At 40.1% G+C, this 12,297-nt stretch overlaps 1 protein-coding gene across 2 annotated transcripts in view; it reads left to right on the forward strand.

Annotated features, from left to right (window-relative positions):
* Positions 1-2,340, forward strand: part of LOC143023014 (TBC1 domain family member 13) — a 37,598-nt gene extending 35,258 nt beyond the window's left edge. For both annotated transcript variants that reach the window (XM_076181452.1, XM_076181453.1), the window contains one exon: positions 302-2,340. The gene's annotated coding sequence lies outside the window, so the exon portion shown is untranslated. The remainder of the gene's footprint in view (positions 1-301) is intronic.
* Positions 2,341-12,297: the final 9,957 nt, after the last annotated feature.

Raw genomic sequence — 12,297 nt, forward strand, 5'->3', positions numbered from 1 at the left:
ATGCGGTCACCACCCAGCACTTCTAAGCTACCAGAAGAGGCTGGACGACCGTGTTGTGAACAGCTGCCCAGGATGTAACACTTCACCCCATACCATACAACACATAATGGAAGACTGCATTATACACAATCATGCACGCAAACAACACAACATACACTCTATAAAGGATTTGTGGGAAAACCCAGTTTCGGCTGTGGCCTTCCTTGGGGAGACGGGACTGCTCGGACAGACAGTCTAGGGAACGACAACAACAACAACAACATCATATTGTTTAAATATGTATTGTATTTCCCTTTTTCAGAGTTCTAAGTCTTCCATATGATTTGACCCTAATGAGACACTATGCTGTGAAGATCTGCTTTGCCATTCTGGATTGCTGAGGATGTCAACCTTAGAAACTATCTGAAAGAGCAAGAGTTAGAATTCGACAAGTGTTTGAGATTTAATTATTGTAAGAAGTTATGCAAAAAAATGCCTCTTATTTTATTTATTTATTTATGTATTTATTTTTTATATAATGTTGGTCACACAAATATCATGAAACATAAATGCAATATTGCTGTTTCTAGTACAAGAGTACAAACTGAATGATAATAGAATCAGTTGGTGAGTTATGTGTTTTGACCTTTTATTAGAATTCTTTTAAAAGAAACAAATTTTGGCAAAGATATAGTGTCGGAAATAATTCTGAATTATGATTGTTATGAAGTGGAAAGTTTTGGTTAATCATTTAAAAGTGATAGGATCTAATGCCTCTTGATGGTTTGTTAAAGCACAGCTCCCTCTCCTCATTGAGGAGTAGATTTGCCAAGAGGTTGATTGATAACAACTATCATCAGGCTTTGGGTCGTCTGCAAGAGGCAATAGACTAATTAATTAAATGAATAAGGTCTGCTCCCCTTCTGGTTAAGATAAATTAGAATATTTACAGTGCATTGTTGAAGGGATAAAGTTTTGGATATAGCTCTTAAGAAAACCAGCTTTCCTGCCAAACCCTTTTAATTTATTTTTTCTTCTCTGAGTCACGGTGAGTGTGATTCTTAAATATCAGGTGAAGGTTGATTAATAACAATTGATTGATGCTTTTATATGTGGTTCCTGTACATAGTTCATTTTCTTTGGTGACCCTGACAGGTTTGTGTTTATTGAGATTTCCCATTTTTTTCCATTCTCAAATGCAAAGTTGCTTGTCAGCTGGAATACAAACATAAATGAACTTTGTACAAATAAATAGGCGGGTTTTTGCTAAACATAACTATCATACATAGACATAGTGCATAGATATTTATAATAATTGGATGTGAAGAAATTTATGCTTTTGTGTTGAGTTGTACAAGACTTAAATGTACAAGTATATTTGGAGTAATTGATTTAAAATATAAAATATATAAACCAAGAAACTATAGCCATGTTTACAAGGCTTGGCAAACAAGGTGTTTGATGCCACAAGTATAAATATGTACAAAAAAAAAGAGGTATTTTCATAAATTTTATACTGAATATAAAACATATCTAATATTAATGTAATTTCCTGCTTCTAGACTGTGAACTCTGATGTGATAGATGCATAGTTTCTTAAATAATCATTATTATGCATGCACATGTGTACAAAACTCACACACACACACACACACACACACAATACACACACACACACTTCGGTCGAAGTGACAATGAAGTTTGGAACTCCAGGAAAAATTCAAGTTTCATCAATCTCAACAATGAGGGAGTACCTTTGTTGTATTAGTAGGGAAGGGGAAAGCTCGTGGTGTAATGGGAAGGTGAAGAAAAAGGAGAAAGGTATTACTGAGGAAAATGGAAGGAAATAAGGAAGGGGTGCAGAACACACAGACGAGGGAGAACAAGGAAGCAGAGGTGTCAAAAGCAGAAATATAGATAATAGCAGCTCAATGGAAAGAGAAGATAACTGCTTTTATGGATTTAATGAGGGAGGAGGTGACAACCTCCCCGACTAGTAAATCTAGAGAAGAAAATAAGAAAGAAAAAAAAAAAAATGAACGAAACATGGGAGGTTAGGTTTAACCAATTAACCCCTTCCATACGGTGCCGCACACGTAGGCGTCATGGACTTAGATCTCGGTGGCAGCAGCCAATGCCAGCCGTACGACGTGTCGTAATAATACTCGCATCATAAAATATAGTCACCGCTTATATCGATCGTTCTCTCTTCACCCGTGAATTTTGATAACCATAGAAAATGCGATTACAAAAGAATTAGAAAGAATGTCATTATGGAGGGGCGACTACAATAAATATAATCAAGACGCCGATATGGCAGCCTCGCAAATACACTCGCTCCCCATGACGCCTACGTGTGCGGCCCCGTATGGAAGGGGTTTAATACTATTTACCAAAGAGTTGATAAACTGGAAGAACTAAAGAAGGAGAATCAAAACCTAACTAAAGAAATAAAAGAATTAAAAAGACGGTTAAAAGAAGTAAAAGATGAGAATGAGGAATTAAAGAATAATAATAAAGTCCATAGCAAAAGAAGCACAGGGTTGGAGAAAAGTCCAAGAGAACAACAAAATTGTATTTAGAAATATAGTGACACAACAGCTGAAAGAACAAACTAAGGACACAGTTATTAAAATGATGAGAGAGAAGTAGAATATAGAGACTTATCGGACAAAAAGAAATGTATAATTATATTAGGGATGGAAGGGAAGCATAATCCAAATAGGACCACAAGAGTAAAAGAGAAGGAAAAGGTAAACAAGATATTAGAAGTACAAGAGGATGGACAAGAAACAGGAAAAGAAATTGAAGAAATATATAGACTAGGGAAATCCAGTGCAGTTAAGACCAGACCATTTAAGATCAAATTCAGGTCACAAACAACAGCAGAGAATATCTTGGCAAAAACAGGGAAACTAACAGACAGTAATCAATATAAACAGGTATGGATGAAAAGAGAATTGAATAAAGAGGAAAGAGAGGATGAGAAAACAAAAAGACTAGAAACTAAGGAAAAAAACAAGAAAAGAACAGTCAGAAAAAATAAATTCTATTGGAAAGTAGTTGAAATGAAAGTGAGGAAATGGTTCATAGAGAAAAACAGAAAGGAAACAGAAAACACGATGGAAGTAGCAGAAAATTAAGTGTCTTACACAAACATAGATGGCTTAATAACAGGCTTGAACGAACTGAATGATTACCTGAAGGAAAAAGAACTGAACATAATGGGAATTGTAGAGACAAATTTGAAAGGTCCACTACCACCCATCAATGTAGGACATGGTGCATTGGATTAGAAAAAGAGAGGTAAAACAAGGGGTTGGAGTTATGTTCCTGACCAAGAAGGATATAAATGTGAGGAATGTCACATATGGAAATAATAGAGTAGAGATGATTATGGTGGAAGTGGAGGACAGGGATGGGAAGAGCAGGAAGTATGTAGTAAATTATGTGCCTCCTAAAATGGCGTCATGGGAAGAGAGAGAACACAAAAATATATTAGAAGACACAAGGATAACACTAAATAAGATAATGGAAGATGGAGGAAGAATAGTTATAATGGGTGACTTTAATTGTAAAGAAATCTGCTGGGAAGAGATGACAGTGAAGGGTGAAGACGACCTATGGGGAAATGTACTACTTGATATGATTATAGAACATACAATGACACAATGGATACAAGAGAATACTAGGTATAGAAATAAGGAAGAACCATCGAGACTGGACCTAATAATTACATCAGAACCTGAATTAGTGGACAAGATTGAATATAAGACACCAGTGAGTAAAAGTGACCACATATTGGTTGGACTGAAACTAAATGAGGAAAAATACATGAAAAGAAATGAACAATATAGAAAGGCAAGATTGATGTATGTAAAATAAAATTTTGATAAAATAAGAGAATTCTTTCAAAAAGCAGACTGGGAAAGGATACACAAGGAGGAAACAACAGTAGAAGAGAAATGGAATATTTTGACAAATTTATAAAAGAGTGGAAAAGTATGTTCCAAGACAAAAACAAGAAAAAGGATATGTAAAGTGTTGGTACAACAAAAGATGTAAGGAGTTAAAAAACAACAGAGATAAAGCTTGTATAAAATGGAAAAAAGATAAAGACCTGAAAAATGGAAAATATGTACTAGTTATAGAAAAGAATATGTACAAGTGTGCAGAGAAGAAAAGAGAAATATGAAAAAGATGTCATAGAAAAATGTAAAGATCAACCAAAACTATTTTACAGATTTATAAACAACAAACTGAAAAACAAACAAGAATTAGAGAAATTATGACGAGGAGTTGAATACACAGAGGAAATAGAAATGGCAGAAATTATGAACAGCATTTTAAATCAGTGTTTACAAGGGAGAACATACAACCTAGAGATATCGAGTGGGAGGAGAAAGTCCCCCCCTATGAAAGAGATAGAAGTAACAAAGGAATGAAATAATCACTTGAGTAATCTTGATGTCAGAAAATTGCATGGACCAGATGAAATGGCAAACTGGATTTTGAGAGAGTGCAGGAATGAACTAACAGACAAAATACATATTCTAATAAGCAGTTCATTGAAAGAAGGAAAAGTTCCAGAAGATTGGAAAAGAGCAAATATAGTACCCATATATAAAGGAGGAAACAAGGAAGACCCTACTAACTATAGACCAGTCTCTCTAACAAGTACAATAGCTAAAATTTGTGAAAGAATCATCATAATTAGAAGGGTAAGGCATTTGGAAAAAGCAATGTACTAAATCCAAGGCAATTTGGATTTAGACAAGGACAATCATGCGTCACAAACTTAATGTGCTTCTATTCAAGGCTAATAGATGTAATACAAGAAAGAGATGGATGGGCTGATTGTGCATTTCTAGACCTGAAAAAAGGTTTTGATAAAGTGCCACATAAGAAATTGCTAAAGAAATTAGAAACTGAAGGAGGAATACAGGGCAAACTGCTGAAGTGGATGGAAGACTTCTTGGATGAAAGAAAAATGAGAGTGGTGATAAGAGATAGACACTAATTGGGATGAAGTGATTAGTGGAGTTCCACAAGGAACAGTTTTGGCCCCAATAATGTTTGCTATATATATTAATGATATGGATAAAGGAATTGAAAGTTATATGAGCTTCTTTGCGGATGATGCAATATGTTGAAAAAAGTGAACACTGTAGAAGATAGCGAGTTGCTACAGAGTGATCTCAATAAAGTATGGGAATGCAGTAGGAAGTGCGAGATGGAATTCAATATTAAGTGTAGTACTGTATAATGGAATTTGGAAAAAGCAAAAAAAGAATAATGGGATCATATAAATTGGGAGAGAAAGAAATTAAAAAAGTAGAAAATGAGAAGGACCTGGGAGTCATTATTATGAATAATATGCCCCCTGAGAAACAAATAATTTTTTTTTTTGGAGAAACTTATAATCTAATAAGAACAATCGGAGTGGCATTTACATACCTGGATGAAGAAATGGTGAAGAAAATACTGGTCACTTTGATAAGATCAAGATTGGAGTATGCAGCAACGACGTGATCACCGAGTACAAAAAATGTATATCAAAACTTGAAAGAATACAAAGAGCAATTACAAAATTGGCACCAACACTCTCAGAACTATCATATGAAGAGAGACTAGCAAAACTTGAGCTACAGACACTAGAGCAAAGAAGAGAGAGAGGAGACTTGATAACTATTTATAGAATCGTGAAAGGCATAGAAACTATTGATAGAGAGGATCTAATAAAATGGGATAGTAGAGATACAAGAGGACACTGAAAGAAAATCAAGGACAGTTATAGAAGAGACCTGAAAAAGAACAGCTTTCCCCACAGGGTAATAGACATTTGGAACAAGTTAGATGAGAAAGTAGTGTGTGCAAAAACGATACATGAATTTAAAAACAGTCTAGGTAAAACGAGATATGAAGATGGGACACCACGATCATAGCTCCCCTTCCCATAAAATACAACTAGGTAAATACTCACACACATATACACATACACAGAAGAAGCACTGCAAAAACACATGTGTAGATGTTACCTGCCACACATGTGGTTTCAAGTGGAACATGTCTCAGCAAGCAATAGACCTAAAAATGTTTTCTCGGGTGAAGAATAACCTTTTCTACTTATAGTGGTTGTGGTGTCTCCTGCACCTTCAGATGTGGGTAGTAGCAGATGCAGGTATGTTTTGGAGAATGGTTCGAATAGTTCAATCTTTACAGTAGATGGCCATGGGCTGAATCAACTGCATGTATCCATTTGGGAAAGGGGAAGGAGAGGGAGGGAGGGAGGGTTTGGGGGAAGGAGAGGGAGGGAGGGAGGGTCTGGGGGAAGGAGAGGAGGGTTTGGGGGAAGGAGAGGAGGGTTTGGGGGAAGGAGAGGGGGGGTTTGGGGGAAGGAGAAGGGGGATTTGGGGGAAGGGGAGGGAGGAGGGAGGGTTTAGGGGAAGGAGAGGGAGAGAGGGTTTAGGGGAAGGAGAGGGAGGGAGGGTTTGGGGGAAGGAGAGGGAGGGTCTGGGGGAAGGAGAGGGACAGAGGGAGGGTCTGGGGGAAGGAGAGGGAGGGTCTGGGAGAAGGAGAAGGAGGGAGGGAGGGTCTGGGGGAAGGAGAGGGAGGGTGGGAGGGTCTGGGGGAAGGAGAGAGAGGGAGGGTCTGAGGGAAGGAGAGGGAGGGAGGGAGGGTTTGGGGGAAGGAGAGGGAGGGAGGGAGGGAGGGTTTGGGGGAAGGAGAGGGAGGGAGGGTTTGGGGGAAGGAGAGGGGGGTTTGGGGGAGGGAGGGTGGGGGAAGGAGAGGGAGGGAAAGATAGATTCTTTGTGTAAGAAAATATGATGGTGTGAATGAGAGAGAAAGGAAGGCTTGGTGGCAATGATGGTGGTAGTGTCATTGTTGTTGTTGGTGGTGGTGGTGGGGGTGGTTGCGGTTGTGGGGAAGGAAGTTTGAATATGGCTAGGGAACTGAAAATGGCTTCAGCATTGTTACATTGTAATTGCTGCTTTCTTGGCTTGTCATAATCATCATCATCATCATCATAATAATCATCATCATTTTTATAATAATAATAATAATCATCATCATCATCATCATTCACAAATGTTTAAGTACTTGTTCAATAGGGAAACACAAAAAATGCAAATAAGAATTGGTTCTGGATAATTCAAAATTGGAAGGAGAGATCATGAAAGAATGGTTTAATTTTTCAGGGAGCTAATGTAATAATATCTACACACTTTTCAGTCTAACTTTAAGGAACTTCATCAAAATCGAAGAGAGATTTCAGTTTAATTGGATGATGTACAAAATGTGATCCATACATTGACATGAATTGAAAATAAATTGTATATTTGTTGAAAATTTATAATGAAAAATATGTTGTTTACTGGTCTTTAGGTGGTTTATTATTTGTTAGTCTGGACAGGTTGTGTACATAAAGATGATGATGCTCAGAGGAAATGCTGATACAACCTGATTCTCAAATCAATGCTCATGGATTAATAATATATACATATTTATATATTTTTTTCTTCCAATGTTGAGTGAGTCCATTTAATACTAGAAGTTTAATGTGATATTATCCTATACATGATTTGTATCAGATGATGAACATTTATATGCAAAACAAATACAGGATGTGTTTTGAGATTTTGGTGTTTTTATGTCCTAAGCTTTGTGTCTTGCAACACTGCTTCTGACCCAGGGCAGTGGACAGGATGCAGGGATGACCCGTCATCCAGGAGGTGCCAAGATGAGAGGGAGGGAGGAGGGTGGAGGGGAGTGGAATATATAGGAAATGGAATGGGTGGGAGTGGTGTCTATGCCTTTTTCTTTTTGGCTACCCCCCGTGTAGGGGGAAAAAGCCTTTGGTATATGTATGTTTTTTTAATAAACACCATTTCATTGCTAGCCTGAAGTTCCCTGCCCCATTCATTTACCTCTAATGACACACACACAATGTGTAGGTGACATCCTGATCAATTATTAATAGATAGCAGCCTCCAGAAGCATATCCATAATTGTATCATTCACTGCTCCATCAAAAAACTGAAAGACAATACATTGCTGCATGCCAGACCCTCTGATATCTATGCCTTTTTCTTTTTGGCTATCCCCTGTGAAGGGGGAAAAAGCCTTTGGCATATGTATGGTATATGTATGTATGCTTTTTTAATAAACACCATTTCATTGTTAGCCTGAAGTTCCCTGCCCCATTCAGTTACCCCTAATGACACACACACAATGTGTAGGTGGCATCCTGAGCAATTATTAATAGACACCAGCCTCCAGAAGCATATCCATAATCATATCATTCACTGCTCACTCAAAAAACTGAAAGACAATACATTGCTGCATGCCAGACCCCCTGATGTCCATCCCTCTGAATCCTCTCTCCCTTGAAAGGACAGAGTCCACCTGGCCAGACTGAAGTGTGGCCACCATCCAACCCTTCTAAGCTACCAGAAGAACCTGGATGACCTCTTGTGAACAGCTGCCCAGGATGTAACACTTCACCCCATACCATACAACACATAATGGAAGACTGCATTATACACAATCATGCACGCAAACAACACAACATACACTCTATAAAGGATTTGTGGGAAAACCCAGTTTCGGCTGTGGCATTCCTTGGGGAGACGGGACTGCTCGGACAGACAGTCTAGGGAACGACGACAACAACAACAACAACCTGGATGACCACATTGCAGAGAACTGTCCAGGATGCAACACTTCACCCCATACTATACTGGAAGATTGGATCGGACACAATCACGCAAGTCAACAACACAATTTACACTCTATAAAGGATTTGTGGGAAAACCTTGTTACAGCCATGGTATTCTTTAGGGAGATAGGACTGCTCAGACAGTCTAGAGCTATGGTTCTCAGCCTGTGGTCCGTGGGCCCTTAGTGGGCCACGGTGGTTCACAAGTGGACCAGCCAGCCGAAAGTCACTAGCAGTTAGTGGATGCAAAACGATTAAATTTAGTGTTGAAGTCATCTCTAGGTTAAATGACAGCAATTCATAAGTATGGGGTACGTGTGGAAATAGGTCTAGAGAATTATAACAGCAACAACACATTATGGAAGACTGCATTGTACATAACACACGCCAACAATACAATATGCACTCTTTGAAGGATTGTGGGAAAACCCCATTCTACCCGTGGTGTTACTCAGGGAGATGGAACGGCTTGACCAAATAGTCTAGGAAACAACAACAACAAAACAACAACAACAACCTTCAAGCAAGATAGATATGGCTGTGGTGACGAAGATTTGGTTTAACATTGCAAACTCCCCGCTACAGAATGGACATAAATTCACTAGAATCAGTACAGAGAAGAATGACCAAAATGATACATGGACTAGGAAATTTGCCTTACGAAGAGAGGCTTAGGCACCTAAACTTACACTCTCTGGAAAGACGCAGAGTGCGGGGTGATCTAATAGAAGTGTTCAAGTGGATCAAAGGCTATAATTAGGGTGATGCAAACAAGGTCAGCATAATAAAACAACAGGGCAGGACTCGCAGTAGTGGGTATAAACTGGACAAATTTAGATTTAAGAATGAAAAAGGCAAGAATTGGTTTACTAATAGGGTGGTCGACGAATGGAATAAACTTAGTAACCATGTAGTAAGCGCTGAAACTATCAGTTGTTTTAAAAAAACGATTAGACAACTTTCTGGATGGGGACATGTGCTGATGGATACGGAGCTGCCTAGTGTAGGCCTTATGGTCTCTTGCAGTCTCCTTTATTCTTATTTTCTTATGTTATCAGGAGGCTAGGACATTGCTCCCAACAGAGGACTTTGTAGCATGGAAGTTAACGGACTCCCTTGGTCCAACTCGCTAGCGGTAGGGCTCAAGCTGCCGTTACCTCGATCTCTGCCGCAATTAGTGATGGTCCAACTCGCTCGGCCTGTGGTGAACAATTAGAGTTTTTGCCGTGTTTCACTCAAATCTTAGAACTTCACAGATGCTGGTAACAGTTATTGAGCCTTCCCATAGATCTTTCTCAAGGAAGAAACTGACTGCATTGGTAGATTTTGACGGTTTCTAGGCTACTGGCTTGTGGTAGTAGTAGTGGTAGGTGGTGGTAGTAGGTGGTAGTAGTAGTAGCTGGTAGGAGTAGTAGGCGGTAGTAGAAGTAGTATTAGGTGGTAGTAGTTAATATTGGTAGTAGTAGTGGGTGGTAGTGGTGATAGTAGTAGTAGAAGGTGGTGGTAGTGGTAGTAGTAGATGGTGGTAGTGGTAAAAGTAGTAGTAGTAGGTGGTGGTAGTGGTAGTAATAGTAGTAGTAGGTGGTGGTAGTGGTAGTAGTAGTAGTAGGTGGTGGTAGTGGTAGTAGTAGTAGTAGTAGTAGTAGTAGTAGGTGGTGGTAGTAGTAGAAGTAGTAGTAGTAGTAGTAGTAGTAGTAGTAGTAGTAGTAGTAGGTGGTGGTAGTGGTAGTAGTAGTAGTAGTAGTAGGTGGTGGTAGTAGTAGTAGTAGTAGTAGGTGGTGGTAGTAGTAGTAGTAGTAGTAGGTGGTGGTAGTAGTAGCAGTAGTAGTAGTAGTAGTAGTAGGTGGTGGTAGTGGTAGTAGCCGTAGTAGTAGGTGGTAGTAGTAATGGTAGTGGTGGTAGTAGTAGGCGGTAGCGGTGGTGTAGTAGTAGTAGTAGGCGGCAGCGGTGGTGGTAGCAGTAGTAGTAGGCGGTAGCGGTGGTGGTAGTAGTAGTAGTAGTAGTAGTAGTAGTAGTAGTAGTAGTAGTATGCGGTAGCGGTGATAGTAGTAGTAGTAGTAGTAGTAGGCGGTAGCGGTGATAGTAGTAGTAGGCGGTAGCGGTGGTGGTAGTAGTAGGAGTAGGGGGTAGCAGTGGTGGTAGTAGTAGTAGTAGTAGGCGGTAGCGGTGGTGGTAGTAGTAGTAGTAGTAGTAGTAGTAGTAGTAGTAGTAGTAGTAGTAGTAGTAGTAGTAGTAGTAGGCGGTAGCGGTGGTAGTAGTAGTAGTAGTAGTGGTGGTAGTAGTAGTAGTAGTAGCAGTAGTAGTAGTAGTAGTAGTAGGATGTAGCGGTGGTAGTAGAAGTAGTAGTAGTAGTAGGCGGTAGCGGTGGTAGTAGTAGTAGTAGAAGTAGTAGTAGGTGGTAGCGTGGTGGTAGTAGTAGGAGTAGGCGGTAGCGGTGGTGGTAGTAGTAGGAGTAGTAGTAGTAGTAGTTGTAGTAGTAGTAGTAGTAGGCGGTAGCGGTGGTGGTAGCAGTAGTAGTAGGGGGTAGCGGTGGTGGTGGTAGTAGTAGTAGTAGCAGTAGTAGTAGGCGGTGGTGGTGGTAGTAGTAGTAGTAGTAGTAGTAGTAGTAGTAGTAGTAGTAGGCGGTAGCGGTGGTAGTAGTAGTAGTACTAGGCGGTAGCGGTGGTGGTAGTAGTAGTACTAGGCGGTAGCGGTGGTGGTAGTAGTAGTAGTAGGCGGTAGCGGCGGTGGTGGAAGTAGTAGTAGTAGTAGCTGGTAGTGCTGGTGGTAGTAGTAGTAGTAGTAGTAGTAGTAGTAGTAGTAGTAGTAGTAGTAGTAGTAGTAGTAGTAGTAGTAGTAGTAGTAGTAGTAGTAGTAGTAGTAGTAGTAGTGGTGGTGGTGTACAGTTCACTCCAGATCATGCGATGATATGCAAGCAGGGTGGATATATTTGCATGCGACATGATGAGGTAAGAGATCTCACTGCCCAAATGCTTCAGGAGGTGTGCAAGGATGTGACTATCGAACCAACATTACTCCCACTAGGAGGGGAGAACTTCAGATACCGCACGTCCAACACATCAGATGAAGCAAGAGTGGATGTCAGCGCAAGAGGTTTCTGGACACGGGGACAATTGGCTTTGACATGCGAATATTTGACCCAATGGCCCCTTGTTACAGCAACCTAACCATTGAGGCATCCCACTCCTGGAACGAGTATGAGAAGATCAGGATGTACGAAGAGCGTATACAGGATGTATACCAGGGCTCATTCACTCCTATAACCTTTACGACTTCAGGAGGGACGGGTCCTTGAGCAAAGGCATTCTATGCTCGGCTGGCAGAGGTGATGGCTGAAAAGAAACAACAACCAAAAAAACAGCATTGTTTCATGGATGAGATGTAGACTATCATTCTCACTCCTAAGATCAGCCCTCCTATGCCTGAGAGGTACCAGGTCCCCACCGCCCAAATCAGCACATATACAACACCTAGATTTTGAACAGACGGTGGTTGACAGTAGGATAAGTAAACTTTTGTATTAGGCATTATTAACCCCTTCCATACGGTGCCGCATACGTAGGCGGCATGAGGAGCAAGTGGATACGCAAGGCTGCCAT

Source organism: Oratosquilla oratoria, unplaced genomic scaffold (assembly GCF_046742065.1).
Source record: "Oratosquilla oratoria isolate Oo_2021 unplaced genomic scaffold, ASM4674206v1 SCAFFOLD275, whole genome shotgun sequence".
In the NCBI taxonomy this organism is placed as follows: Eukaryota; Metazoa; Arthropoda; class Malacostraca; order Stomatopoda; family Squillidae; genus Oratosquilla; species Oratosquilla oratoria.